This window comes from Diabrotica virgifera, chromosome 7 (assembly GCF_917563875.1).
Source record: "Diabrotica virgifera virgifera chromosome 7, PGI_DIABVI_V3a".
NCBI classification, from domain to species: domain Eukaryota; kingdom Metazoa; phylum Arthropoda; class Insecta; order Coleoptera; family Chrysomelidae; genus Diabrotica; species Diabrotica virgifera.
The window spans coordinates 89,725,114-89,751,983 of record NC_065449.1 but is presented as its reverse complement, the minus strand read 5'-3'; the positions used below and the strand labels follow the sequence as shown (position 1 = coordinate 89,751,983).

Sequence of the window (26,870 nt, the reverse complement as noted above, 5' to 3'; positions counted from 1 at the left end):
CATTTTCTTTTTCCATTATATTTGCAAAATCTATTGTATAGTATGTATTATTTTTCTTTAATTAAGAAAAAGTTACCTAAGAAACTATAATATATAATAATTACTCTAACGTTTAGAGAATCAACAACATGAATATCGCCAGGTCACGGGATTTTTCTCGAGCGAACGGACTCGCTCAGCTACAACAGAGGACGCAAACAGCTATCTGTTTCACCAAAATAACTTTTTCTTTTTTAAAATATTTATTTTTAATATTAAAAAATACCCTGTCAAAATAACAATTGCACCTCCCTCTCCGGAAGAAATGTACATAGCTATGCATGTATAGTTGTATATTTTATACTCGTTAATAGTATGTACAGATTTAGATGAAATCTTCTGAAGTTCAGATGCATCCCCCTAAAATAATTTTGGGGCGCCCATGCAAGTATCTTGCAGAGTTAAAATCGCCCTCAAATCGCCTGGCCTGTTTATTTTCTATATATTTGAATATTTAAATTTACTTTAAAGTCACGTCAATGATATTTTTCGTAATAACAATTTTTACCCTTTTGTTTAACTTTGGGGGTGATTTTTGGGGAAAATAACGGCTACCCTCCAGCCAGACCGGCATTTTTGTATTAGGCTATCATAGAAGAGTCACCTGAAAAATTTTCAGGTTGCCTAAAATAGCCACTCAAAAATGTCTCAGCTCTTGGACCATTTGGTTAAAATAGCCACGGAAGAGGCTAGAGAACCTAATTTTAAGCAAAAACTGATCTATAATTATTTTTTGAAAACTCAATACTTTTTGAGTTATTTGTGGTTGAAAATTGGCCATTTTCATTGAAAAATGACACCTTTTCGGACGGATTTTTGCGAATAACTTAGAAACTATGCATCTAACAAAAAAAAACTATATAAAATATTTCTGTAAGTTATAAAAAAAAACAACGGGATTCGTCCCTTCATAACTCTTCTAGCTAAAATAGAAAGAGGGATATATGGTAGGTAAGAGGAGTTTGCTTTTTTTGCTGCGTGCTAAAATCGGCGCATTCAACTTTAAATATCAGACAAACGGTCAATTTAAGGTGTATAATGATACAAATAACTTTTGTAATGCTTGAAAAGGCCTTTAAAATGAGCAATACTAAATGTCGATTACATTCAAACTAAGCGAGATATTCTGCAAAAAAGTTGATGATTAATGTATTTTAAGAAGAAATGAGAGGTATATTTAACCCCTCATCCATCAAAATTTAAATACATCGTTTTCCTTCTACAATACTTTTTATTCTAGCGTTATTTCTATGTTCAAAAAGTTGAACTGGCTTTAAATGAATGAACTGGCTTTAAATTATACAGCGCATTTTTAAATTTTCTTGAAAATCTTCCTTTTTCTCCACGTAACTCGAAAATGATAAGAGATACGAAAAAAGATTCCACGCAAAAATGTAGGGTTTTTTCAGATAAAAATTTCCTTTTTATTTTTCATTATTGTATCTCTTATCATTTTCAAATTACAAGGAGAAAAAGGAAGATTTTTAAGAAAATTTTAAATTGCCCTCTATAATTTGATCTTTATTTTCTCAAAAACCATCCATTTTAAACCCATCCACCTTTTTGAACATAGAAATAACACTATAATAAAAGGTATTGTAGAAGAAAAACGATGCATCCAGATTTTGGTGGACGTGGGTTAAAATTAATTCTCATTTTTTCTTAAAATACATTAGTTATCAATTTTGTTTGCAGCATATCTCGCTTAGTTTTACAGTAATGGACCTTTAATATAGCTCATTTTAAAGGTCTTTTCAAGAACTACAAAATATATTAGTAGCATTGTACACCTAAATTCGACCATTTCTCTGTTATTTCAAGTTGAATACACCATTTTGAGAATGTACCAAAAAACAAACTATTTTCACCTACCATATCTCTTTTTGTATTATAACTAGAAGATTTATGGAGGCTAGTGTCTCTTGGTTTTTTATAACCTACAAAAATATTTGATATAGTTTTTTTCGTTAGATGAATAGTTTTTAAGGTATTCGCAAAAAACCGATCGAAAAGGTATCATGTTTCAATGAAACTAGCCAATTTTCAACCACAAATAACTCAAAAAGTATTGAGTTTTCAAAAAAAAAATTATAGAACAGCTTTTGCTTAGAATTAGGTTATCTAGCGAACTCCGAACTCAAAAAGAATTGAGTTTTCAAAAAAAAATAATTCAACAGTTTTTGCTTAGAATTAGGTTATCTAGCGAACTCCGTGGTAATTTTGACCAAAAAATGTTCCCCTTAAAAGGGGTGGGAACCACCCCCAAGATAAAAGCACACATGGGCATATAGCCCGATAAATGACCGTTTTGGAGTGTAATTTCCAGGGGCAACTCCGAATTGCATGGAAATTTGGATTTAGGTTCTACTTACCCTCCACTTCAAAGTTGAATTTGTGCCGTTGGTTGCTTTTACTTGGGGGGTGACATTTACCCCTTCTCGGGGGGTGAAAAACGCGTGTTTACAATAAGGCCGGAAATGGATAAATTGACTTATTTTAAGCACCTTTTGTTCTATAAAGTTTTTTACGTAAGTCAATACTTTTCGAGCTATTCGCGATTTAAAATGTTGATTTTTCGACAAAAAACTACGTTTTCATACAGTTTTTCCCAAATAACTCAAAAAGTAAATATTTTATCGAAAAAAATATTTTTATCAAAAGTGTAGCCTATAAAAAATCGAAAAAAATGTTGTACCAGTAAAGTCTACAAATTGAGTAGAAGCAAAGTTGTAGCTCATGAAAAATACGTTCTTATTCGTCTAATTCCAAATCGAATAATTCAACGCGAAATCGCCAAAGAAAGGAGCGTTTTTAAGGAAAACCATACTAACATTTTTAAAATAGCGAAAAAAGCTTATTATTTGATTTTACAAAAGTTTACAGCATCAAAAATAAACGAGTTACCCTGAAAAAAAGTTGGCCCCTTTTTTTTGGTAAAAAAAATCGTGAAAACCTCCCTCTATTTAGCACCCTAAATGAAATTAATCGTTTGCATTTACCATCTATTTTAACTGTATGTGTATTGTTTATATGATCTGTAAGTTTGATTGGTTTGAAGTGCTTATTTTTGAAAACATCTGATTTTATAGTAAAAAAAAAATTTTCTAAAATTTTTGAAAAATTTCATTTTTTCAAAATAACTTAAAAAGTATTAGGGATAAGAAAAATCTTAAAGAGTAAAAAAATGTAGGTTTTGCTATTATAAATATGCTAGCTAGCTTCATTTTGTTTCTCCATAAGACAAAAATTGGTTTAGATATTGCTGTTCAAAATTTGCATAAATTCGTGATTAGTGACCCATTCAAGCTTTCTCAATTATAACCCATTCAAAAATAAACACTTTAAACAGGTGAGACTGACAGATCATATAAAAAATAGATAGGTAAGTAAATTGTTTGGTAAAAATGTAAGTGGTAGCGATTAATTTCATTTGGGGAGCTAAAAGCGAGATTTTCATGATTTTTTACAAAAAAAAAGAGGGCCAACTTTATTTTGAGCGTAACTCGCTTATTTTTAATGCTAAAACTTTTGTTAACAATTAAAACAAAGCTTTCTATAAACACTTTAAAAAAGTTTTAATGGGTTTTCCCCGAAAAGTACTTAATTTTTCGGTGATTTTACCTTGAAATATTCGATTTGGAATTAGACGAATAAGAACGTATTTTTCATGAGCTACAACTTTGTTTTTATTTGATTGATAGACTTTACTGATACAACATTTTTTTTGGGGTTTTTTATAAGCTACACTTTTGCTAAGGATATTTTTTTCTATAAAATATTTATTTTTTGAGTTATTTGCGAAAAACCGTCTGAAAACGTAATTCTTTTGTCGAAAAATCAACATTTTCAATGGCAAATAACTCGAAAAGTATTGACTTACGTAAAAATGTCTATAGAACAAAAGTTGCTTAAAATCAGTCAATTCATCCATTTCCGGTCTTATCTTGAACGTATGTTTTTTCACCCTAGAGGCGGGGTGACTGTCACCCCCCAAGTAAAAGCAACCAACGGCACAATTTCAACTTTGAAGTGGAGGGTAAGTAGAACCTAAATCCAAATTTTCATGCAATTAGGAGTTGCCCCTGAAAATTACACGGTATCGCCGAATTTCCCGTTCATTTACTGAGCTAATAGGGTAGACTTTGAATTAGGAGATAGGTAGAGGCTATTCCCAAAATTTCATTAAAATCAATGCAGTAGGATAGAATTCGGAGGTAATATCCTATTCTTCCTCCCATTGATTGGCGTATATAGTATGGTAGTGTATTGTTGTTCCAATACATAAGAAAGGAAAAAAGGAATCATGTATAAACTAGAAGAATTTTAATAATCATTACTATGTATAAAATATTGGCTTCGGTACTACTAAAAAGATGACTATCATCCTCCAAAGAAATAGTTGATGACTATATTATACCAATGTGGCTTCAGGTCTAGACGATTGACTATCGACCAAATATTTACCATTAAACAAATGCTTGAAAATGATTGGAAGTGTAATTAAGGCGTACTGAAAATCTTTATATGACACAAACAGGATTGTTATTCAATAAATCGTCGAAGACTGTGGAATGCAATGATTGAGCTGGGCATACCTCGCTATGGTAACGCAAATATGTGTAAGTAACTCATTTACACAAGTTTAAATAGGAGGGAAAACATCGAATATTTTCTGCGTTAATTATAGGCTACAACAGGAAGACCAGCTGTTCCCATTGTTGTTTTATCCTGGCCTTGAAATATGTCATGCGAAAAATTTATCCGAAAATCAAACTGAACATATGTAGCTGCTCAGGGAGCACAGATTCTCGCCTTTGCCGATAATGTGGATGCAGTAGCACTATCAGCATAAGAAGTTGAGGATATTTTCTCGAGCTTGGAAGAAGCTGCATTAAATACCGGTCTAAAAGTAAATGAAAACAAAACAAAACAAATCGTCGCACGGTGGTCCAAAATCCCGAAAAGATGGCCAAAATAAAATGAAAGCGTTTTTTGATTTGCATGAAATTAGGCATTCAGGGGTTTTTGAGGTCGCTTATCACGAATCCGAAGTCTAAACTGCAAAAACCAAAATGGCGGATGTAATATGGCTGGTTTATGTATTGTAAATATATTTAATACCTTCCAAAGTTGACATTCGGGGGTTTCTGAGGTTGTTGATTACGAATCCGAAATCGAAATTTCAAAAAACAAAATGGCGCATGCAATCCTACAATTTTTTATTCCAACGTTAAATTCGATTATTAATCATATGAAAGTCAAAACTAGAGCCAGAGCCTTATAAACAATTTATAAACAATTAAATTGTTTATAACAATTTTTTGACCACTCGGATCGAAATCCACCCTCGAAATTCGTAATCAGCAGCCAAAAATCCATAAGAAACCGTTGAGTTTGTCCATCAGAATTGAAAAGGACACGGTGACCCCTCTAGCGCCTAGACTATTATTGATCTCATACGAATCGTAAAAAATAGCAAAAACGCGCAACGTTTATTTGTTTAACATATTTATAGAATCTGACTCCATTTGCGACAAAATGCAAAATCTGCATACGAAATAATCCTCGAAGCTCCAGATGACGTGCCTTAGCAGTGATCCCGGGCACCAAGTGCTCCAGGAGTCGCTTCTGATTGCGTTTTTGTATTCAGCGATCCCAAAAATCCCCGACTAAACTGTTTGCATCAATTTAGTTCCGAAAACCCTCGAAACTCCAGATGATGAAGTGCCTTAACAATAACCCCGAATAAGAGGTGCTCTGGGATCGGCGACCCCAAAAAACTTTCGAGTAATAAAATCTGGTCCTAAATATACCGATTTTGACATGCTTTCGCAAAATTCAATACGGTCCCAACAATAGGGAACTTGCATAAATTTCTAAATTCGAAAAAAATGTTATAAATCACAACACAACGTAATTTAAAACATGTATCAAAGATAAAAAAGTTTTGTTTGTCTTTCGTTTGGCCCCTAAAGACGATTAAAAAATCAAATTAAAACAGGTGGTCCAAAACGCTTCGTGACGTCATTTGGTTTTACATTTACATTTTTCCAATAAAGTAAACAGAAATTTAAATTAGACGTTATAAACGTCAGTAGAAAATACATTTATGTGACGTTACAAGTGTTTTTGATCGTTTGAACTATTCATAGAAAAATTCGTACTTTTACAAAATGGTTTTATTTTCAATAGTAAACCTTCGTTCCTTTCCTTCAAAAACAGTATAAAACTACAATTTTAACAAACTGGTATATATTATTACAATGACATACGATAAATGTCATTAGAATATAAATATTTTTGACTTATTCCACGACGATGAGCTTGCCAAATACCCAAGTAGGTGGAGGCCAATAAACTAAAGAAGGAGAAGGAGAATATACCTAAATATAAGGTTGTGTCTAGGTATACGTTACCGTGTACGCAAATAAAAATGTTAGTGTCAGTGATTTCTTATTTTTTATTTGTTTAGTGTTTGTTTTTAAATTAACTACGGAGTGTGGACAATTATTTAGTTCTTTTAATGAGTTTAAGAACACTTTAAAACAGTACGAAAAAGATAAGAGTTTTTAAATTAACTACGGAGTGTGGACAATTATTTAGTTCTTTTAATGAGTTTAAGAACATTTTAAAACAGTACGAAAAAGATAAGAGACTATAAATTAATATATATTTTTTTTTAGTTATAAATGAAATAGTATGTATTACCGTAAAAGATTAAAATAAAAAGAAGACCTAAAGCTTTCACAATAATAATTAACTTGTTCTGAAGCTATTATCCTTGTGGCATTTTTGTAATCAACTATTCTAAATGGGAACTAAGCCACAATTTAACCAAAAAATGATTTTATTAACGTTTCGACGTCTAAATCGGACGTCGTTGTCAAAATTCAAAATATTATTAAATTAAACAAAAATGGTGTTGCTTAGTAAACAATTTTTCTAATAATTTATTTAATCTGACTAATTTTTGTATTTTGACAATGACATCCGATTTGGACGTCGAAACGTTAATAAAATCATTTTTTTAGTTAAATTGTGGCTTATTTCCCATTTAGAATAGTTGATTATAATAATTAACTTACGTATAAAACTTATTTTAGCAATATTTTGTACGTGTCATATCAACTAAATACATATATTTATTTTGCTAACCTAAATATATACTTTTATATATACATGATTTATTACAATTAAGTTTGAAACATCTAAATAGTTCTGCTTCCCTTCTCTTAACAAGTATTTTTCTATCAAACAAACACTAAACATATCAAAATAGCATGTACCAAAATATACAGTCACTGCGCACGTTAAATAATGAAGTCACTGGCTTGATCAAGTTTAATTCGCGTGTACCTAACTTTTTTATTTGCGTACACGTTAGAGCAGTGATACTCAACCTGCGGCCCGCGGGCCGCATGCGGCCTTCCAGCGTTTTTTATGGGGCCCGAAGGCTAACTAAAGGGCCCTGTGATCAAATTATTTGTCAAATTTCACGTGTTTTTCAAATTATTATTATTATTTGATAGTGTGCCGATGTGTTTGAGGCGTGTTTGGGCGTGAGGAAAACAATTTAATGCCTTTAATTTCAAATTATAGTGAAATTTTTAAGAAGTCTGATTAAAAAGCAATGTATTATTAACTTTTAATAATAAATTGTTAAAGTTATTGAACAAATACTTATTTTCAAAATAATCAATACTTATTTACTACATTGCAACGACCCGTTTAGTAATCACAAGAAAAATTCAGGTCCGGATTAACAAAAAAAAATTAAAATAAGTTAAAGAATTAAAATTTAAGAAGTCTGACTAAAAAGCAATGTATCATTAACTGTTAATAATAAATTATTAAAGTTATTGAACAAATACTTATTTTCAAAATAATCAATACTTATTTACTACATTACAACGACCCATTTAGTAATCACAAGAAAAATTCAGGTCCGGATTAACAAAAAAAAAAATTAAAATAATTGTGACCTTCAAACAATACCCTGTATATTAAAATTTTCAAAATTCGTCTACACACTTGAAAAGAGCACAAAAAGCTAAGTTGAATTGCTCGCTTCAATTTTTTGCGCAGATAATTTAATGACATTAATTTTGAAATTATATCGAATTTTTTCTTTTGAAAGTTCGAGTTCTTAAAAATTTCGACATAATTTCAAAATTAAAATCATTGAATTGTCTGCGCAATAAATGGAAGCCCCATTAAAGCTCTTTCAAATAATGTGCAAACTGGTTTTGAAAATTTCAATACACAGGGTGCTGATTCAAGGTCACAATGGATTTATAATTTTGTTTACTCCGGACCTGGATTTTTTTTGTGATTTGGGTTCTAAATGTTACATATTTGTACCAAATATCAAAAAAAATATACAAGGTGGTTCTAAAGTTATGGGCAAAATCGATAAAACACCCTGTAACTCGGTTATAAAGTCGGTGGAGCAATAAATTTAGTATGTCTAGAATCGCCTCATTTACCTCTATTCACCATTCAAGCATTTCCGTTTCCCAATGAAACACCCTGTATACTACTTCATCTTGATTGCGGCCCGCAAGCTGTGGCAATAGCTACTATGTGACCCAAGAAAGAAAAAGGTTGAGTATCGCTGCGTTAGAGTGTACCTAGACACAGCGAAATATAACCATAATAATAACTAATGTAAAACTATGTGACGTCACGGGTCGTATGAACTATTTTATACCGCAGAAGACTTTAAATATGTATTTCTAAGTTATTACGAGTTTTTAAGCGTGAAATTTTGGAAATCTCATTTTTAAACAAAACTGAACATTATTATGTAACAAAAAAAATGTGCAAGTTCCCTATTGCGTGCATTTCAACCCATTTTTCTCTTGTAGACTGTTTCCTGACATAGCGGGCGACATTTGGCAGACCTCGTTGGCCCAAGATGGTTGGTTAAGGTTCTCGTTTAGAGTTTCACCATGTTCCCAGAGGTTATCTTTTAAAAAAAACCTATACAGAAGTAAAAACTTCAAATTGTATTTTGGTATAAAATAGTTTATTTAAAACTTCTAAAAGTCATCCACATGGATTGCAAAACGTTTTCGTTCTGAACAGAACATCTTCAGTGCCTGGAATGAAGTATTTCCACGTTAGATTAAGGCAAAAAGGTTAAAATTGTGACTGTTAATGAGAAAATTATGTGGAGAATACTTACATTCCGCAAAGTAGTTGTAACTAGCACACCAATGAAGGTGGTAACTTCAAAATATATGGCTTACATTATACCTTATGATAAAATATTATGACTACAAGTCGATGTTACTAGATTAAAATATGTATGTGCCTAAAGAGCAACATGCTTCCCTGCTCGAAAAAACTAGGTACTTGCCATTTGAATTAGCACAGACCAACTGATGTAAAATGAAAAGGAATGACAAAGAGTGACATGACAAGACAAGGTAAAGTCAATTTTTGGTTACGAACTTCAAAAAGTGTAGTTTTAATTTTTTGGATTTTAATAAAATGTAAAGGTAGGTAATAGCTGATTGAAAATATAATTAAAATTGTTTAAAAAATATAAGTTGAGAATCTATTGTAAAGTCTAAATAGCAACTCTCTAATCCAGAAAAAACTTTAGGTTTGTTGGAAATAAGATCGGTATAAGTCATGGTTAGAAGCTTGACGTCATTGATTGTTAAATTTAAAGGTGAAAGTTTAATTTGGTGTAATAGAATGAGGTTTATACTATATGTAAACAATAAATGACCTGAAGTGGAGAGATTGGATGGTAAATAAAGCGGATTTTAATGAAAATGTTATTTATAGATATATGTAATGTTGGTTGCCTAACATGGTGAGGAATGTTTAAATTTGGCTGTATACTGTTGTAATGATGATTCTGTCTGTTAAAATTGTAAAGGAAATTATGGAAAAAATTAAAGTTAAAATAACTAAAAGAATAGAGATCAAGAGTAAATTACAATATTAAAGAAATAATTGTAAACAATGGAATTAATAAAATAATAATGGATTAGTAACGAAAAGGAAAATAAAATATGTGACAGCAAAATCTAATTACACTTTATGTTGTTTAGGATGGAATAAAATCGTTCAAGAAGAAATACCATGAAGGCTTCCAGCAGTAGTGGTTAAAGTGTGGGTGAATAATGTAATGATATCTAATAATATAGGATAATTATGTGTTAGTGTCAATATGTAATGGAGAATCTAGAATGCTGAGTATCTGAGATAGCGAACTATGAGTTTGATGTGGTATATGGTAGGGGAGTGAACAAACTGAACCAAGTTTGATGTAATCTTAGTGCAAGTTTATAATCTTAAATGACAGAGATGTTAACCAGAATTAAGAATGATGTAAAAGAACTAATATGAAATTAAATTAAAATAGCTGAGTAATGTGGGTTGCCTAATATGTAGATGAGAAAATGAAAAAATGAACAGACTGAATTTAAGCTAATGGATTTATGTTTGCAGTACCCTATTGTTTAGTATAGTCTAATAAAATTATTTTGAAAGAGAAAAAGGTAACATCAAAATAAAAAAGTTAGTAAAATGTGTAGCAGACCAAAGGAGTTGACTGTAGTAGTTATTGAATGAGATGAATGAAGCGAAGGTGACATAACAGGCAACAAAACAAAGTGATTATGTGGTAAGAGAGAGAACATTCCAAAGAGAGACAAGTAAACCAGATCAAGATTTAAGGGCTATTATCAGTAAGAAAAAGAGAGTCTAAAATTAAAAGAGTTCTAAAAAAATTTTTATCTTAATTTATTTAGACTCTCTTTTTCTTACCGATAATAGCCCTTAAATCTTGATCTGGTTTACTTGTCTCTCTTTGGAATGTTCTCTCTCTTACCACATAATCACTTTGTTTTGTTGCCTGTTATGTCACCTTCGCTTCATTCATCTCATTCAATAACTACTACAGTCAACTCCTTTGGTCTGCTACACATTTTACTAACTTTTTTATTTTGATGTTACCTTTTTCTCTTTCAAAATAATTTTATTAGACTATACTAAACAATAGGGTACTGCAAACATAAATCCATTAGCTTAAATTCAGTCTGTTCATTTTTTCATTTTCTCATCTACATATTAGGCAACCCACATTACTCAGCTATTTTAATTTAATTTCATATTAGTTCTTTTACATCATTCTTAATTCTTTTTAACATCTCTGTCATTTAAGATTATAAACTTGCACTAAGATTACATCAAACTTGGTTCAGTTTGTTCACTCCCCTACCATATACCACATCAAACTCATAGTTCGCTATCTCAGATACTCAGCATTCTAGATTCTCCATTACATATTGACACTAACACATAATTATCCTATATTATTAGATATCATTACATTATTCACCCACACTTTAACCACTACTGCTGGAAGCCTTCATGGTATTTCTTCTTGAACGATTTTATTCCATCCTAAACAACATAAAGTGTAATTAGATTTTGCTGTCACATATTTTATTTTCCTTTTCGTTACTAATCCATTATTATTTTATTAATTCCATTGTTTACAATTATTTCTTTAATATTGTAATTTACTCTTGATCTGTATTCTTTTAGTTATTTTAACTTTAATTTTTTCCATAATTTCCTCTACAATTTTAACAGACAGAATCATCATTACAACAGTATACAGCCAAATTTAAACATTCCTCACCATGTTAGGCAACCAACATTACATATATCTATAAATAACATTTTCATTAAAATCCGCTTTATTTACCATCCAATCTCTCCACTTCAGGTCATTTATTGTTTACATATAGTATAAACCTCATTCTATTACACCAAATTAAACTTTCACCTTTAAATTTAACAATCAATGACGTCAAGCTTCTAACCATGACTTATACCGATCTTATTTCCAACAAACCTAAAGTTTTTTCTGGATTAGAGAGTTGCTATTTAGACTTTACAATAGATTCTCAACTTATATTTTTTAAACAATTTTAATTATATTTTCAATCAGCTATTACCTACCTTTACATTTTATTAAAATCCAAAAAATTAAAACTACACTTTTTGAAGTTCGTAACCAAAAATTGACTTTACCTTGTCTTGTCATGTCACTCTTTGTCATTCCTTTTCATTTTACATCAGTTGGTCTGTGCTAATTCAAATGGCAAGTACCTAGTTTTTTCGAGCAGGGAAGCATGTTGCTCTTTAGGCACATACATATTTTAATCTAGTAACATCGACTTGTAGTCATAATATTTTATCATAAGGTATAATGTAAGCCATATATTTTGAAGTTACCACCTTCATTGGTGTGCTAGTTACAACTACTTTGCGGAATGTAAGTATTCTCCACATAATTTTCTCATTAACAGTCACAATTTTAACCTTTTTGCCTTAATCTAACGTGGAAATACTTCATTCCAGGCACTGAAGATGTTCTGTTCAGAACGAAAACGTTTTGCAATCCATGTGGATGACTTTTAGAAGTTTTAAATAAACTATTTTATACCAAAATACAATTTGAAGTTTTTACTTCTGTATAGGTTTTTTTAAACTATGGTATACAGCCCACTATTGGGATTTTTCCATTGATGTTATCTTTTAACATCGGCGTTTAGCCTTTTCAATTTTACAATACTATAATGTATATTGAATTATAATTACAACCATTGTTTGGTTCTGGGGCTAGTTAGCGAGTATACAGGGTGCGCCAAACCTCTGGTTTTCTTTGATTACGGCTAAACTATGGGATATACAAAAAAATAGTTTTAACAAAACTAATGTATATTAAAACCGTCTATAATTTAAAATTATTTTCGATTATACAGGGTGAGTCAGAACGACGGTACGAACCAAAGTTTTGTTATTTTAAATGGAACACCCTATATATTAAATCAGTTTTAAATATACTTTTTAAAAATATGAAAAATTTGTAAAAGGTCTTATAGGCCTAAAGTTAATAATTTGGGGTGTAATGATAGATCGCCTCCACGTGGTGCACCCTGGGTAACGCTAAATGGTCTATCAATTTTTGGACGCCAAACTAGCCGCTAAGCTCTCCTGGAAACCAGTACGATAAAGAAAAGCAAGGAAAGGAATCTCCATATAGGAATATGGAAAACTACAAAGGTGTTTATCAACACCATTTGACGAGACGTATCGGACCAACCCTCCGTATATGTCAAATAAACATAGAGGGAATTAGTAGATCAAAATCTGAATTTCTTTCAAAAATACTAATCGAAAATAACGTTGACGTCATAGCTATTCAAGAAACTCACGCACCATCAGAAACCGAGCTTCTTAAGAGGGGTAAAATTCCGGGATATAGCATGATTGGAGCCACTTACAGCAATGTTTACGGAACTGCAACTTACGTGAATAACAGTATACAAAATTCCAAGGTGAAGGACTGCAGCTGCGAAAATAGTGTATCCATAATCTCTACAAAAGTGAATGACATAACCATAAAGAACATCTACAAACCACCATTAACTAAATGGCCAACAAATGTAATCAAAACTGAGGACAACCAACCTACAGTTTACATAGGGGACTTTAACAGTCACCACAACAAATGGGGGTATGAAAACAATGATGAAAATGGGGAAAAACTCCTGGAGTGGGCCGAAGAAAACAATATCCACCTTATCCATAGTCTAAAAGATAAACCTACTTTCTTTTCTAGAAGATGGCGCAAAGGCTACAACCCTGATCTATGCTGGGTTTCGAGTAACTCACAGTTACAACCACTCCCAAGCTCCCGAACTGTACTGCCTAGTTTCCCTCGCAGCCAACATCGACCTGTCATAATCGAAATAGGCATACAAATTTCTATCGTTGAATCCACGCCGAGACCCCGTTGGAATTTTAACAAAGCAAATTGGCCTGAATACACCAAAGAGCTGGACACCTGCATTCGCTTCATTGACCCAAAGGCCAACAATTACCACCGTTTTTTAGGAATGGTTATCTCTATCGCCAAAAAACATATCCCCCGAGGTTTTCGAAAGGAGTACATCCCAGGCTGGACGGAAGAAAGCCAAAAACTATATGAAGAATTTTTGAAATCAGAAGATCCCGAAATCGGTGACAACTTACTCAAGTCACTGGATTCAACTAGACTTAATAAATGGAAATCTACCGTAGAACATATTGATTTCTCCCGTTCCAGTCGGAAGGCATGGGGACTGATCCGCAAACTGGGCGAAGCAAGCAGAGCACAACACTTAAACAAATCAACAATTGAGCCAAATAAGATAGCCAATAGAATAATTGAGAACTCTCGAGCTCCATCTGAGAAAACTCATACATCGATGGTAAAAAAAGCTCTTAAACAACTTAAATCAAATACCCCCACAACATCAGAATACTCACGTGCCTTCTCATTGGATGAAATAAACGAAGCGCTTAACCAAACCAAAACGGGAAAAGCAGCTGGTTTCGATGGAATATATCCTGAGTTTATAGTTCACACTGGTACAAAAACAAGACAATGGCTCAAAGAATTCTTTAGCGACATTGTGACTACAGCTATGCTTCCTCCAGAATTTAAAAGAACAAAAATTATCGCAATCCAGAAGCCTGGCAAAGACAACAAGCTGCCTGAAAGTTACCGGCCTATCGCCTTACTCAGTTGCTGTTATAAATTACTAGAACGACTCTTATATAATAGAATATGTAACACCATTGAGGACGCTGTACCAATTGAGCAAGCTGGATTTAGAAAAGGACGAAGCTGTTGTGACCAAGTGCTGTCCTTAACTACATTCATCGAAGCTGGCTTTGAAAGACGTGAAAAATCTGCCATAACATTTATAGACCTTACGGCTGCCTATGACACTGTGTGGAGAGAGGGCCTTATTTATAAGTTGATGAAAATCATACCCTGTCTCAAAACTTGTCAGCTGATAAACAATCTACTAACTAACAGACTGTTTCAGGTATATATAAATGATGCACGAAGTAGCGTTAGAAAACTTAACAACGGCTTACCTCAAGGCTCAGTGCTAGCTCCTTTATTATTTAACCTTTATACGGCGGATATACCTGAAACAAAATCGAGAAAATTCGCTTATGCAGACGACCTGGCCATTGGCTTCCAAGATAATAGTAAGGAAGCTGGAGAACGAGCTCTAAACAAGGACCTAACTACACTTAGTAACTACTTTAAGAACTGGCGCTTACGTCCTAACACAAGCAAAACTGAAACCTGTCTCTTTCACCTGTCGAACCAACTTGCGGGCGATACCCTCAATGTAACTCTAAATGATGCAGCTATCAAACATAACAACAACCCCAAATATCTAGGCATCACACTTGATAGAACACTCACCTTCAAAAGCCATCTTACAAACGCAGCCGGTAAACTGAGAACAAGAAATAATATAATAACAAAACTTGCTGGAACAACTTGGGGTGCTTCTGCAGATACTCTTCGGACCTCTGCTCTAGCTTTGGTTTTTTCAGTGGCAGAATATTGTGCACCAGTATGGTTAAATAGTGCACATACAAACAAAATCGATGTCCAACTTAATCAAACCATGAGATTAATCACTGGAACAATAAAATCAACCCCAGTGAGATGGCTGCCTACTTTGAGCAATATTGCCCCACCAGATCTACGCCGTACAGCAGCATTAGTGAGAGAGTATCAGAAAATTGTAGCCAACATACAATTACCAATCCATCAAGACATACCAGACATCTCAAAAGAGCACCAGCGACTGAGGTCTAGAAATCCTCCAATCAGAACTGCCCGAACAATTGGTGATTCCTATGATATACAAAGGCAATGGTCCACAAGATGGATGCCAACAATAGCAGCAGACTATATTCAGATATCCACCCCAACCCAGGGTTTCATCGGATCGGGTCTGCCCCGGCCCACCTGGACGAGGCTTAATCGCATACGTACCGGACATGGTAAATGTGCTGATTCTCTGTTCAAATGGGGTCGTGCAGAAAGTCCACAGTGTGATTGTGGATCGCTTAGACAGACCATAAGTCATTGTGTTTCAGATTGCCTAAATCGGGCCTACCGTGGAAACCTCCAGGACTTTGTGGAATGCTCCCCAGATGCAATTGAATGGCTATGTAAATTGGACATTAATATTTAGATTCATTCATTATGTTTTGGTGTTTGAATAATATATGTGTATATATGTGTGTATATATGTATATAATATGTGTATATATTATATTTGTGTATTTATCGTACTGAGAAAGTCCATACGCTAAATAAAATAGTTAATAATTTTCGAAATATTTACATTATTATTGAGAAAAATGGTAATATTTATAGGGCTGTGGATTATGTTTCCAAGGTAATAAAAATTTAAGTGGTAGGTCAAAGTTTTTATAAGATAGTGGTATTTTTAACTAATTTAATATATTTTACTTATAGCCATAAAATATACAGAGTGATTACTATTTTCAAATACAAAATTTTCTCATTTTTTTTAAATGGAACACCCTGTATATTAGTCTTGCATTTTATAGTAAATATTACAACCTTTCTTTTGGTATAAGGTTGTATGGACATAGCATGTTTGGTTTTGTAAATATTTAAAAAAGAACTATAGATTTTACGTTTCGGGGATATTTTATATCCGCGATAATTTTAATTAATGTTTTTTCCAAAAAAAATTTATAATTTGATTTTAGAAACATACACTAAAATATCAAAGATGAAAATAAGAACGTAATTAAAGATTAAAATAAAACGTATTCAGGTGCAACTTAATTGAATTTAAAAACTTTAAAATTATGTAACAAACAAAATTTTACCATACTAATAAGTAATTAACATGGATAAATTAATTATTAAATTAAACAACAAATTTTAAAATCTACCCTAGAAATTTTTCCACCCTAGTAACTTTATTGTACCCAATTTTGTTAGTTAAATTGTATTTACAAGTAAGATCAGTCAATAACTTTTTAATTTGCCTACATCTTGAGAACGTATAAAGTATGCTTTGAAACAAATGAACGTTATAGAAGTATATTATAAAGTAAATAGTATCTATGTAGTGGTGTCACAAAAGCTGGTAATAATTTCTAATGGTTTCGCCCAAAATAAATATCATATCCACCAATTGTTCGGTTGAAAAATTAAAATTTAAAATACTTATAAAAAATTGTTACAAAAATTTCAACTACCAAAGTGTTACCAGCTTTTGTGACACCAGTTAATACTATTTATATTAATAAATAATTTGACTAATACTTTTAACATTCATTTGTTTCAAAGCATACTTTATAATTAATATGTTCTCAAGATGTAAGTAAATTTAAAAGGCAAATTAAAAGTTTAACTGATCTTACTCGTAAATACAATATAACTAACAATTAATTTGGTACAGGAAATTAGCTGTGGTAGAAAAATTACTAGGGTAGATATCAAATTTGGTTGTTTATTTAATTTAGTAACTAATTTATGCATTCATTAGTATGGTAAAATATTTTTTGTAAAATAATTTTAAGATTTTAAATTCAATTGAATTGTACTAGTATACGATCTATTTTAATCTTTAATTACGTTTTTTTTTTTCATATTTGATATTTTAATGTATGTTTCTAAAGCTAGATTATAATTTTTTTTTTTGCAAAAAAATTTACTAATAAAAAATCCGCAAAAACGTACAATCTATAGATTTTTTTAAATATCTACAAAACGGAACATGCTAGGTACATACAACATCATACCAAAAGAAAGGCTGTAACTACAAAAGGCAATACTAATATACAGGGTGCCCCATTTAAAAAAAAATGAGAAAATTTTGTATTTGCAAATAGTGATCACACTGTATATTTTATGGCTATATGTCAAATATTTAATTTATTTAAAAATAACAGTACACTAAAAAAACTTTGACATATCATTTAAATTTTTATTACCTTCAGCGCCTAATTCACAGCCCTTTGAATATTACCATTTTTCTCAATAAAAGTGTAAATATTTCGAAAATTGTTAACTTTAGGCCTATAATACCTTATTAAAATTCTTAATATTTTTAAAAAATATATTCAAAAATGATTTAATATATAGGGTGTTCCATTTAAAAAAAACATAACTTTGGTTCGTACCGTCGTTGTGACTCACCCTGTATAATCGAAAATAATTTTAAATTGTAGACGGCTTCGATATACATTAATTTTGTTTAAAACATTTTTTGTGTATCCCATAATTTAGCCGTAATCAAAGAAAACCAGAGGTTTGGCGCACCCTGTATATGAGTAATCATAACCAAAATTTTTTAACTTTCAAAATTTCAACCATCTTTTCAATTTTAATAATGGGATTACCTATTCTATTTTAGATTCACTGATGATGGACTGATAGGTGCGAAAACGTTCTGAATGAACTTATTTTATTCAATCCATTGGGATTTTTTAAGATTTTAGTAAATTATACCTATTACATAGAAGTGGTTTTACTTCATGTTAGAGTTTGATTAATAAATTTAAACAAAAATGTTGTTGCTTGGTAAAAAATTCTTCTAACTTAATTTAATCTGACTCATTTATATCGGCAATTCAGACATTATATTATACATTTTAAAGTATAAGACTTTAAAATGATATTGCCAATATTCATGAGTTGCATTCCTGGGACGACTTTATTGAAAGATAGTTATTCGATTACATGAATCTGATTATAGACCGGACAGTATCGTCGCCCCCGCTAGCGCAATTATTCCGATTCGATTTTTTTGCACAAACTTATTCAAAAAGAGGTCCTTATAACATATCCACAGGGTGCCGGGCGGTGCCGTGGTCGAAAAATTAAAAAAAAAAAATTTTTTAAACAAATTCACAAAAATAATTTTTTGTTTCCAAAATTTTTTTTATATAATTTGGGTCATTCTGAGCAAAAAAGGTATCTTGTCATTTTTCTCTAAAATTGACTGTTGTCGAGTTATACGCGATAAAAATTTGAAAAATGCGAAAATGGCCATTTTTAAGGCTTCATAACTCGATCAAAAATGATTAAAAAAGTGACAAAATCAAGATTCAAATACCTTCTTCAGCGTTCTGAAGAGATTTTTGTCATTAATTTATTAGAATGCTGGTATTTTTAGTTATTAACAATTAGCGTTATAGTCCAACTGTATCGTCGCCCACGTTAGCGGAACTATTTCGATTAGATTTTTTTGCACAAACTTACTCAAAAATAGGTTCTTATAACATATCCACAGAGTGCCGGCCGGTGATCGAAAAATTGTTTAAACAAATTTTAGACCACGGCACCGGCCGGGCACCCTGTGGATATGTTATAAGGACCTCTTTTTGAGTAAGTTTGTGCAAAAAAAATGTAATCGAAATAGTTCCACTAACGGGAGTGACGATACAGTTGGACTATAGCGTTAATTGTTAATAACTAAAAGTAACAGCTTTGTAATAAAATAATGCCAAAAATCTCTTCAAGACGTTGAAGAAGATATTTAAATCTTGATTTTGTCACTTTTTGAATTTCATAATAATTTTTAATCGAGTTATGAAGCCTTGAAAATGGCGATTTTCGCATTTTTCAAACTTATAATCGCGTACAACTCGACAACAGTCAAGTTTAAAGAAAAATGATCAGAGACCTTTTTTACTCACAATGACCCAAATTATCTAAAAAAAATTGTCGGAAATGAAAAAATTATTTTTGTGAATTTGTTTAAAAAAAATTGTTTAAAACATTTTTCGACCACGGCATTGCCCGGCACCCTGTGGATATGTTATAAAGACCTCTTTTTGAGTAAGTTTGTGCAAAAAAATCTAATCGAAATAGTTCCGCTAAAGGGGCGACGATACAGTTTGACTGTACCGCTAACTTTTAATAACTAAAAATAACAGCTTTGTAATAAAATAATGACAAAAATCTCTTCAGAACGCTGAAGAAGGTATTTGGATCTTGACTTTGTCACTTTTTGAATTTTATAATAATCATTTTTAATCGAGTTATTAAGCCTTGAAAATGGCCATTTTCGCATTTTTCAAATTTTTAATCGCATATAACTCGACAACAGTCAATTTTAGAGAAAAATGACGGGAGACCTTTTTTGCTCAGAATGATCCAAATTATCTAAAAAAAATTGTTGGAAATAAAAAAATTATTTTTGTGCATTTGTTTAAAAAAAAATGTTTAAAAAATTTTTCGACCACGGCACCGCCCGGCACCCTGTGGATATGTTATAAGGACCTCTTTTTGAGTAAGTTTGTGCAAAAAAATCGAATCAGAATATTTGCGCTAGCGGGGGCGACGATACTGCCCGGTCTATTACATGTATCATGAAATACATACATGATTCATCCGATCTCGATATCGAAACGTTAATAAAATCATTTTTTAGTTAAATTGTGGCTTATTTACCATTTAGAATAGTTAATTACAAAAATTCCACAAATAAATAGCTTCAGAGAATCAGAACAATATAAACTACTTTACAAAAAAATATTTTGCTCTGAAGGAGAACAATCTATTCAGGCAAAATTTTTAATGTAATACTTAAAACATTGATACTTTTATATACCTACTTCAGAACAATATAAACTACTTTTAGCCCAGTAAATGAACGGGAAATACGGCGATACCGTGTAATTTTCAGGGGCAATTCCGAATTGCATGAAAATTTGGATATAGGTTCTACTTACCCTCCACTTCAAAGTTGAAATTGTGCCGTTGGTTGCTTTTACTTGGGGGGTGACAGTCACCCCTTCTCGGGGGTGACAAAACATATATTCAAGATAAGACCGGAAATGGATAAATTGACTGATTTTAAGCAACTTTTGTTCTATAGAGTTTTTTATGAAAGTCAATACTTTTCGAGTTATTTTCGATTGAAAATGTTTATTTTTCGACAAAAAAACTACGTTTTCAGACGGTGTTTCGCAAATAAATCAAAAAGTAAATACTTGATCGAAAAAAATATCCTTAGAAAAATTGTAGCTTATAAAAAACTGAAAAAAAGGTGTATCAGTAAAGTCTATCAATCGAGCAAAAACAAAGTTGTATCTCATGAAAAATACGTTCTTGTGCGTCTAATTCCAAATCGAATATTTCAAGGTGACATCACCGAAAAATTAAGGACTTTTCGGGAAAAACCTATTTAAATTTTTTAAAGTGTTTACAAAAAAAGCTTTATTTATTAGGATTGTTCATAAAAGTTTCTAGCATTAAAAGTAAGCGAGTTACGCTCAAAATAAAGTTGGCCCTCTTTTTTTTTGTAAAAAAATCATGCAAATCTCCCCGTGTTTAGCTCCTCAAATGAAATTAATCGCTACCCCTTTACAAACAATTTACTTCCTTATCTATTTTTTATATGATCTGTCAGTCTCACTGGTTTAAAGTGCTTATTTTTGAAAGGGTTATAGTTAAAAAAGCTTGAACGGGTAAATAATCACGAGTGTATGCACATTTTGAACAGCCATATCTTAACCAATTTTTGTCTTGCGGAAAAACAAAATGAAACTAGCATATTTATAATAACAAAACCTATATTTTCTTAGTCGTTAAGATTTTTCTTATCACTAATACTTTTTAAGTTATTTTGAAAAAAGGAAATTTTTTAAAAATTTTTAGAAAACTTTGTTTTACTATAAAACCAAATTTTTTCAAAAATAAGCACTTTAAGCGAATCAAAGTTACAGATCATATAAACAATATACATACAGTTAAAATAAATGTAAATCTGTAACGATTAATTTTATTTAGGGTGCTAAATAGAGGGAGGTTTTTAAAAAAAAGGGGCCAACTTTTTTTTCCGTGTAACTCGTTTATTTTTGGTGCTAGAAACTTTTGTAAAAAACAAATATAAATATTTTTTTGACATTTTATAAAAATGTCAATAAGCTTTTCCCGAAAAGTGCTAAATTTTTCGGTGATTTCGCATTGACTTATTCGATTTGGAATTAGACGAATAAGAACGTATTTTTCATGAGCTACAACTTTGCTTTTTCTCAATTTATATACTTTACTGATACACTTTTTTTTTTGTTTTTTTATAAGCTACACTTTTGCTTAGAATATTTTTTTCGATAAAATATTTACTTTTTGAGTTATTTGCGAAAAACTGTCTGAAAACGTAGTTTTTTGTCGAAAAATCAACATTTTCAATTGCGAATAACGCGAAAAGTATTGACTTAGGTAAAAAACTTTATAGAACTAAAGTTGCTTATAATCGGTCAATTTATCCATTTCCGGGCTTATTTTAAACACGCGTTTTTCACCCCCTGATAAGGGGTGACTGTCACCCCCCAAGTAAAAGCACCCAATGGGACAAATTCAACTTTGAAGTGGAGGGTAAGTAGAACCTAAATCCAAATTTTCATGCAATTCGGAGTTGCCCCTGAAAATTACACTCCAAAACGGTCATTTATTGGGCTATTTACAAAAAATCTTTTGCTTTGACGGAAGCCGATCTCTTCTGGCACAATTTTTATTGTAATACCTACTTTAAAACATTGATACTTTTACTGAATAACAAATATTTTTCACTTACCGCTTAGTTAATTAAAAAAAACAACTTATTTTTCTATCACTATTAAACCGCAGTTGTGACTGAACAACGATGTTTTGCAGACGAAGATGTCAACGACACAGTCGCCACAATAACAGGAATACTACTTGGTATAAAGATAACCTTTTGGGTACGAAAGCCGGGATGGAACTTGACTTGATAGAATTCAAGGCCACTAATTTTAGGAAGTTGGGCTATAAAATTTGGCCAGTACCAGTAGGCCTGTGAATTGAATTAAAACTATCTACATTTTATCAGTTGATAAACATTGTATATTTGTTGATTACTCCCATCCAAAATAAAAACAATCTTTGTACGTCTGATCGCGATATCAGACAAAATATTCAGTATATTATTATGTAGGTATACTTGATTGAATCCTCTTGAATTAAAACGTATAATTAAGGCGCGTCAAATTTCATGAGGTCAATAGTCGATACTCCCAATATGGTACCAACAGAAAACAACAAATTTCTGGCTTAAATTTAATTATTTTAAATCTCTGTTGCGAAGAAAGTGTTGTTGCCAAGTATAAAAGATGTATTATTCTGGGTAAATTAGAAAACAACAAGGAAAAGATATTTTATATTGGAAAACAACCAGGAATTTTATTGCTGAAACCGAATCTTATGATTATACAGGGTGTCTGCGTAACTTGGAACCATATGGGAAACTTTTTTAATATCAATTTTACGAAAAAAAGTAATTCTTTATAAAGTGCTCTGCATAGTCTAAAACCTAAGATGCAATCATCAGACATCAAATTTTGTCAACAGTATACGAGGTATGTCAAAAAATATGAATTTCGCTCAAGAGCAAAACTACCTTTATATTTCAAAATATCAAAAAATTTTATTATGAAAAGTTATTTGTAATTAAGACCCATATTCAAATATGCAATAATAGCCTTCTACTTGAAAAAAAAAATTTCTGAATTTTTCCTAAATTACCGATTCCGAACATCATTTTTATTTATTAGACATGTAATAACTCTTTTATTAATAATTTTAGGAAAAAAGTTTTTCTTCATAAAAATCTGTGCATAGTCTAAACCTTAAGATGCAACTATCAGTTATCCATGTTTGTTAATTTTATACGAGGTGTGTCAAATAATATAAATTTAGAAAGAATTTCTAAATTCGTTCTAAATTAATATTATTTGACACACCTCGTATAAAATTAACAAACTTGGATAACTGATGGTTGCATCTCGAGGTTTAGACCATGCATAGATTTTTATCAAGAATAACTTTTTTTCCTAAAATTATTAATAAAAGAGTTATTACATGTCTAATAAATAAAAATGATGTTCGGAATCGGTAATTTAGGAAAATTTCAGAAATTTTTGTTTTCAAGTAGAAGGCTGTTATTGCATATTTTAATATCGTTTTTAATTACAAATAACTTTTCCTAATGAAATTTTTTGATATTTTGAAATACAAACGTAGTTTGCTCTTGAGCGAAATTCATATTTTTTGACATACCTCGTATACTGTTGACAAAATTTGATATCTGATGATTGCATCTTAGGTTTTAGACTATGCAGAGCACTTTATAAGGAATGACTTTTTTCGTAAAATTGATATTAAAAAAGTTTCCCATATGGTTACAAGTTACGCAGACACCCTGTATAATAGTATAATAATATATTAATAATATAGGAATGCAAAGTCCTCAGATAGTGTGCTGTTTTTTTTTATAAACAAATTAGTGCTCGGAAATCGTGTTTTTTTTTTCAAATTATTGCTCTGTAACGTCGAAGATTTTATCTTTACACCAAAAACACCCAAACAAAATTCACCGTAATTTAATTCTGCATAAATATGTTTTTTCCCGATTTGCTTCGATGAAAATTTTTCCCGGAAAATGCGGGATTCCCAACAAAATCTTTTATTTTCAACTAAAATTTTAGGTAAGTAATTATGGCCGGTTTCACCAACAACAAATAGTAGTTCATTCTATGAATAAAGTTATTCGACCAATAAACTGACATTTCTTTATTTTACTAACGTCAAATTTCAAATTAGACTTATTTTATTTATTTATTAAATAACTATTTACTCTTCGAATAAATTGGCAAGTTAATCTGGCTGTAAATATCTATAAGAAAGTAAATTCGTCAGTTTAACTTTGAATTATCAAAATTATATTGAAACAAAATAAAAATATAAACGTCTAATAAATTTTATTCGACGAATAGCTATTCATTGATTTATTTGTTGTTGGTGAAACCGGACCTTATTTATAGTGAGATAAAATATTTTTGAAGTTATACTTCTTTACGCGCGATATGAGATTGAATTTTTATATGTTAAAACCTACGATCCGGACGCATGCGCATTATAACTTTGTTCTGATTGGATGTTCAAATGACATGTCAAAAATTATCCAATATGGCAGCTGTAGCGCAGCTGTGGTTTGGACGGTTGACGGTTTGGTTATGTATGGTTGTTGCGTTTTAAAATTTGTGGGAAGAGAAACAACAAAGGTTAGTTAATAGTTATACTGCCTTTTTAAATAGTTTTCATATTATATTTTTGAAGTTATACTTCAAAATGTTTTAATTTATGTATGTACCTATCAGTCCAGAAAAGGTGTGGAAAGAATATATTAGTGTTTTTAAATATATTTTTCTACAAACGTGTTAAAAATGCAATTTTTAGGACTCCATAGGAGCGTTAAAAATGCTACTTTAAGACACTAGTGCTTTAAAATGTTTAAGGCACTGCAGTTAAAAGTAAATTGTCAAATTGTGAAACGTCAAAATATTTATATTTCATTTATTAACATTAATATTAATACAACTTGCGCAATTTAAAAAAGGTGGTTTAAAAAGTTTTTTATTATAATTTTGTGTCTTTGGATTTGTCTTCCTTGGGCGTAAAATAATAAAACATCTATTTTTATATTTCACTTGTCACCGTGATGTATAATTATGTTTATCTGAAAGGTAAGTAGCATGCGGCTTGATGGCCTTGTTGGTAGAGCATTGGACCAGAGATAAAAAAATCGCGAGATTGCGGGTTCAAATCCCGGACGATTCATACTTTTTTTCTTTTTGAAGTTATACTTCTTTACCGGCGATATGAGGGTGAATTTTTATATGTTAAAACCGATGATCCCGGCGCATGCGCATTATAACTTTGATCTGATTGGATGTTCAAATGACATGTCAAAAATTATTCAATATGGCGGCTGTGGCACAGCTATACGTAGTTTGATTATTTATGTTTGTTGCGTTTTGAAATTTGTGGGAAAAGAAACAAAGTTAGTTAATAGTTATACCGCCTTTTTAAATAGTTTTCATATACCTATAATATTGGACTTTTGGACTATTTTGGACAAGGAAAACTCATTCTAATTTGGTAAGTAGTTTTTATTATAATCATATTGTAATTATACATTTGGATTAGGTTGGAATACATACATTTATTTTCTCAAGAATGGAGATGTTAGAGAGAAATCCCAAATTAGGTCCGATTTTTATTTTTAAATTATGATTTTTTGGCGTAGATTTATTTATCTAGTAGGTATGTAATGCTTTGATTTACATACTTAATTTGATTACCAACAAAAGTTCTACCAATCTTCATCTAATATATTGTTTTCTTACTGTTTTGTTATATTTTAATATTTTCTTCCACAAAATTTAAACTACATAATTTAATTATATTCAAAACAACCGTCAAACAGTAAAACGTTCAGTTACCCTATTTTTCACCATGACAAATAATGTGGAATTGGACGAGTGAGTCTGGGCTGCGATTACGAATCAAAGCGCCCCGAAATTCCCGATGCAAGTTTTTATTTTTTTTATTTTTTTATGCATTTTATGATTGTAAGTATATTTGATATATAATTTTTTTTTCAGAAAATGCGTATTTAAAATTATTGCCAACAATTATCATCGTTCAGAAATAATTTTTTCTTTGTGGCATTTTTCAATGTGTTTGTATGCGTTCCTTTATTTTTTTAAATTTTTGGTATTGTCTTAAAAATCACATAATATGTAGTAGAAGTATAACTTCTTACGTGCGTACAAAGTACACACACATTCTTTTTTTTTTTAATATTTGGCATTGTTAAGTTTTGGTTAATTTTTGGTAATTATTGTTAATTTTTTGTATTGTAACTGTTAAGTAGGTATATTTATTTCGTTGAAATAATATTATAATAGAAGTATTACTTCTTACGTGCGTACAAAGTACACACACATTTTTTTTGTCAGTGAAAATTGAACGAATAGTTTAACAACAATTAAATTGTTTGTAAAAATCAATTTACTGTCCCAATAATAACCATAATAATTATTATGATACACCAGATTAACTATGATTTTCGTATAAAAATGCA

General features: G+C 31.0%; 1 protein-coding gene across 1 annotated transcript in view; it reads right to left on the bottom strand.

Annotated features, from left to right (window-relative positions):
• LOC126888825 (alpha-tocopherol transfer protein-like) overlaps positions 1–22,756 on the bottom strand; it is a 168,840-nt gene extending 146,084 nt beyond the window's left edge. Inside the window, exon 1 of the mRNA XM_050657239.1 lies at positions 22,500–22,756. The gene's annotated coding sequence lies outside the window, so the exon portion shown is untranslated. The remainder of the gene's footprint in view (positions 1–22,499) is intronic.
• Positions 22,757–26,870: the final 4,114 nt, after the last annotated feature.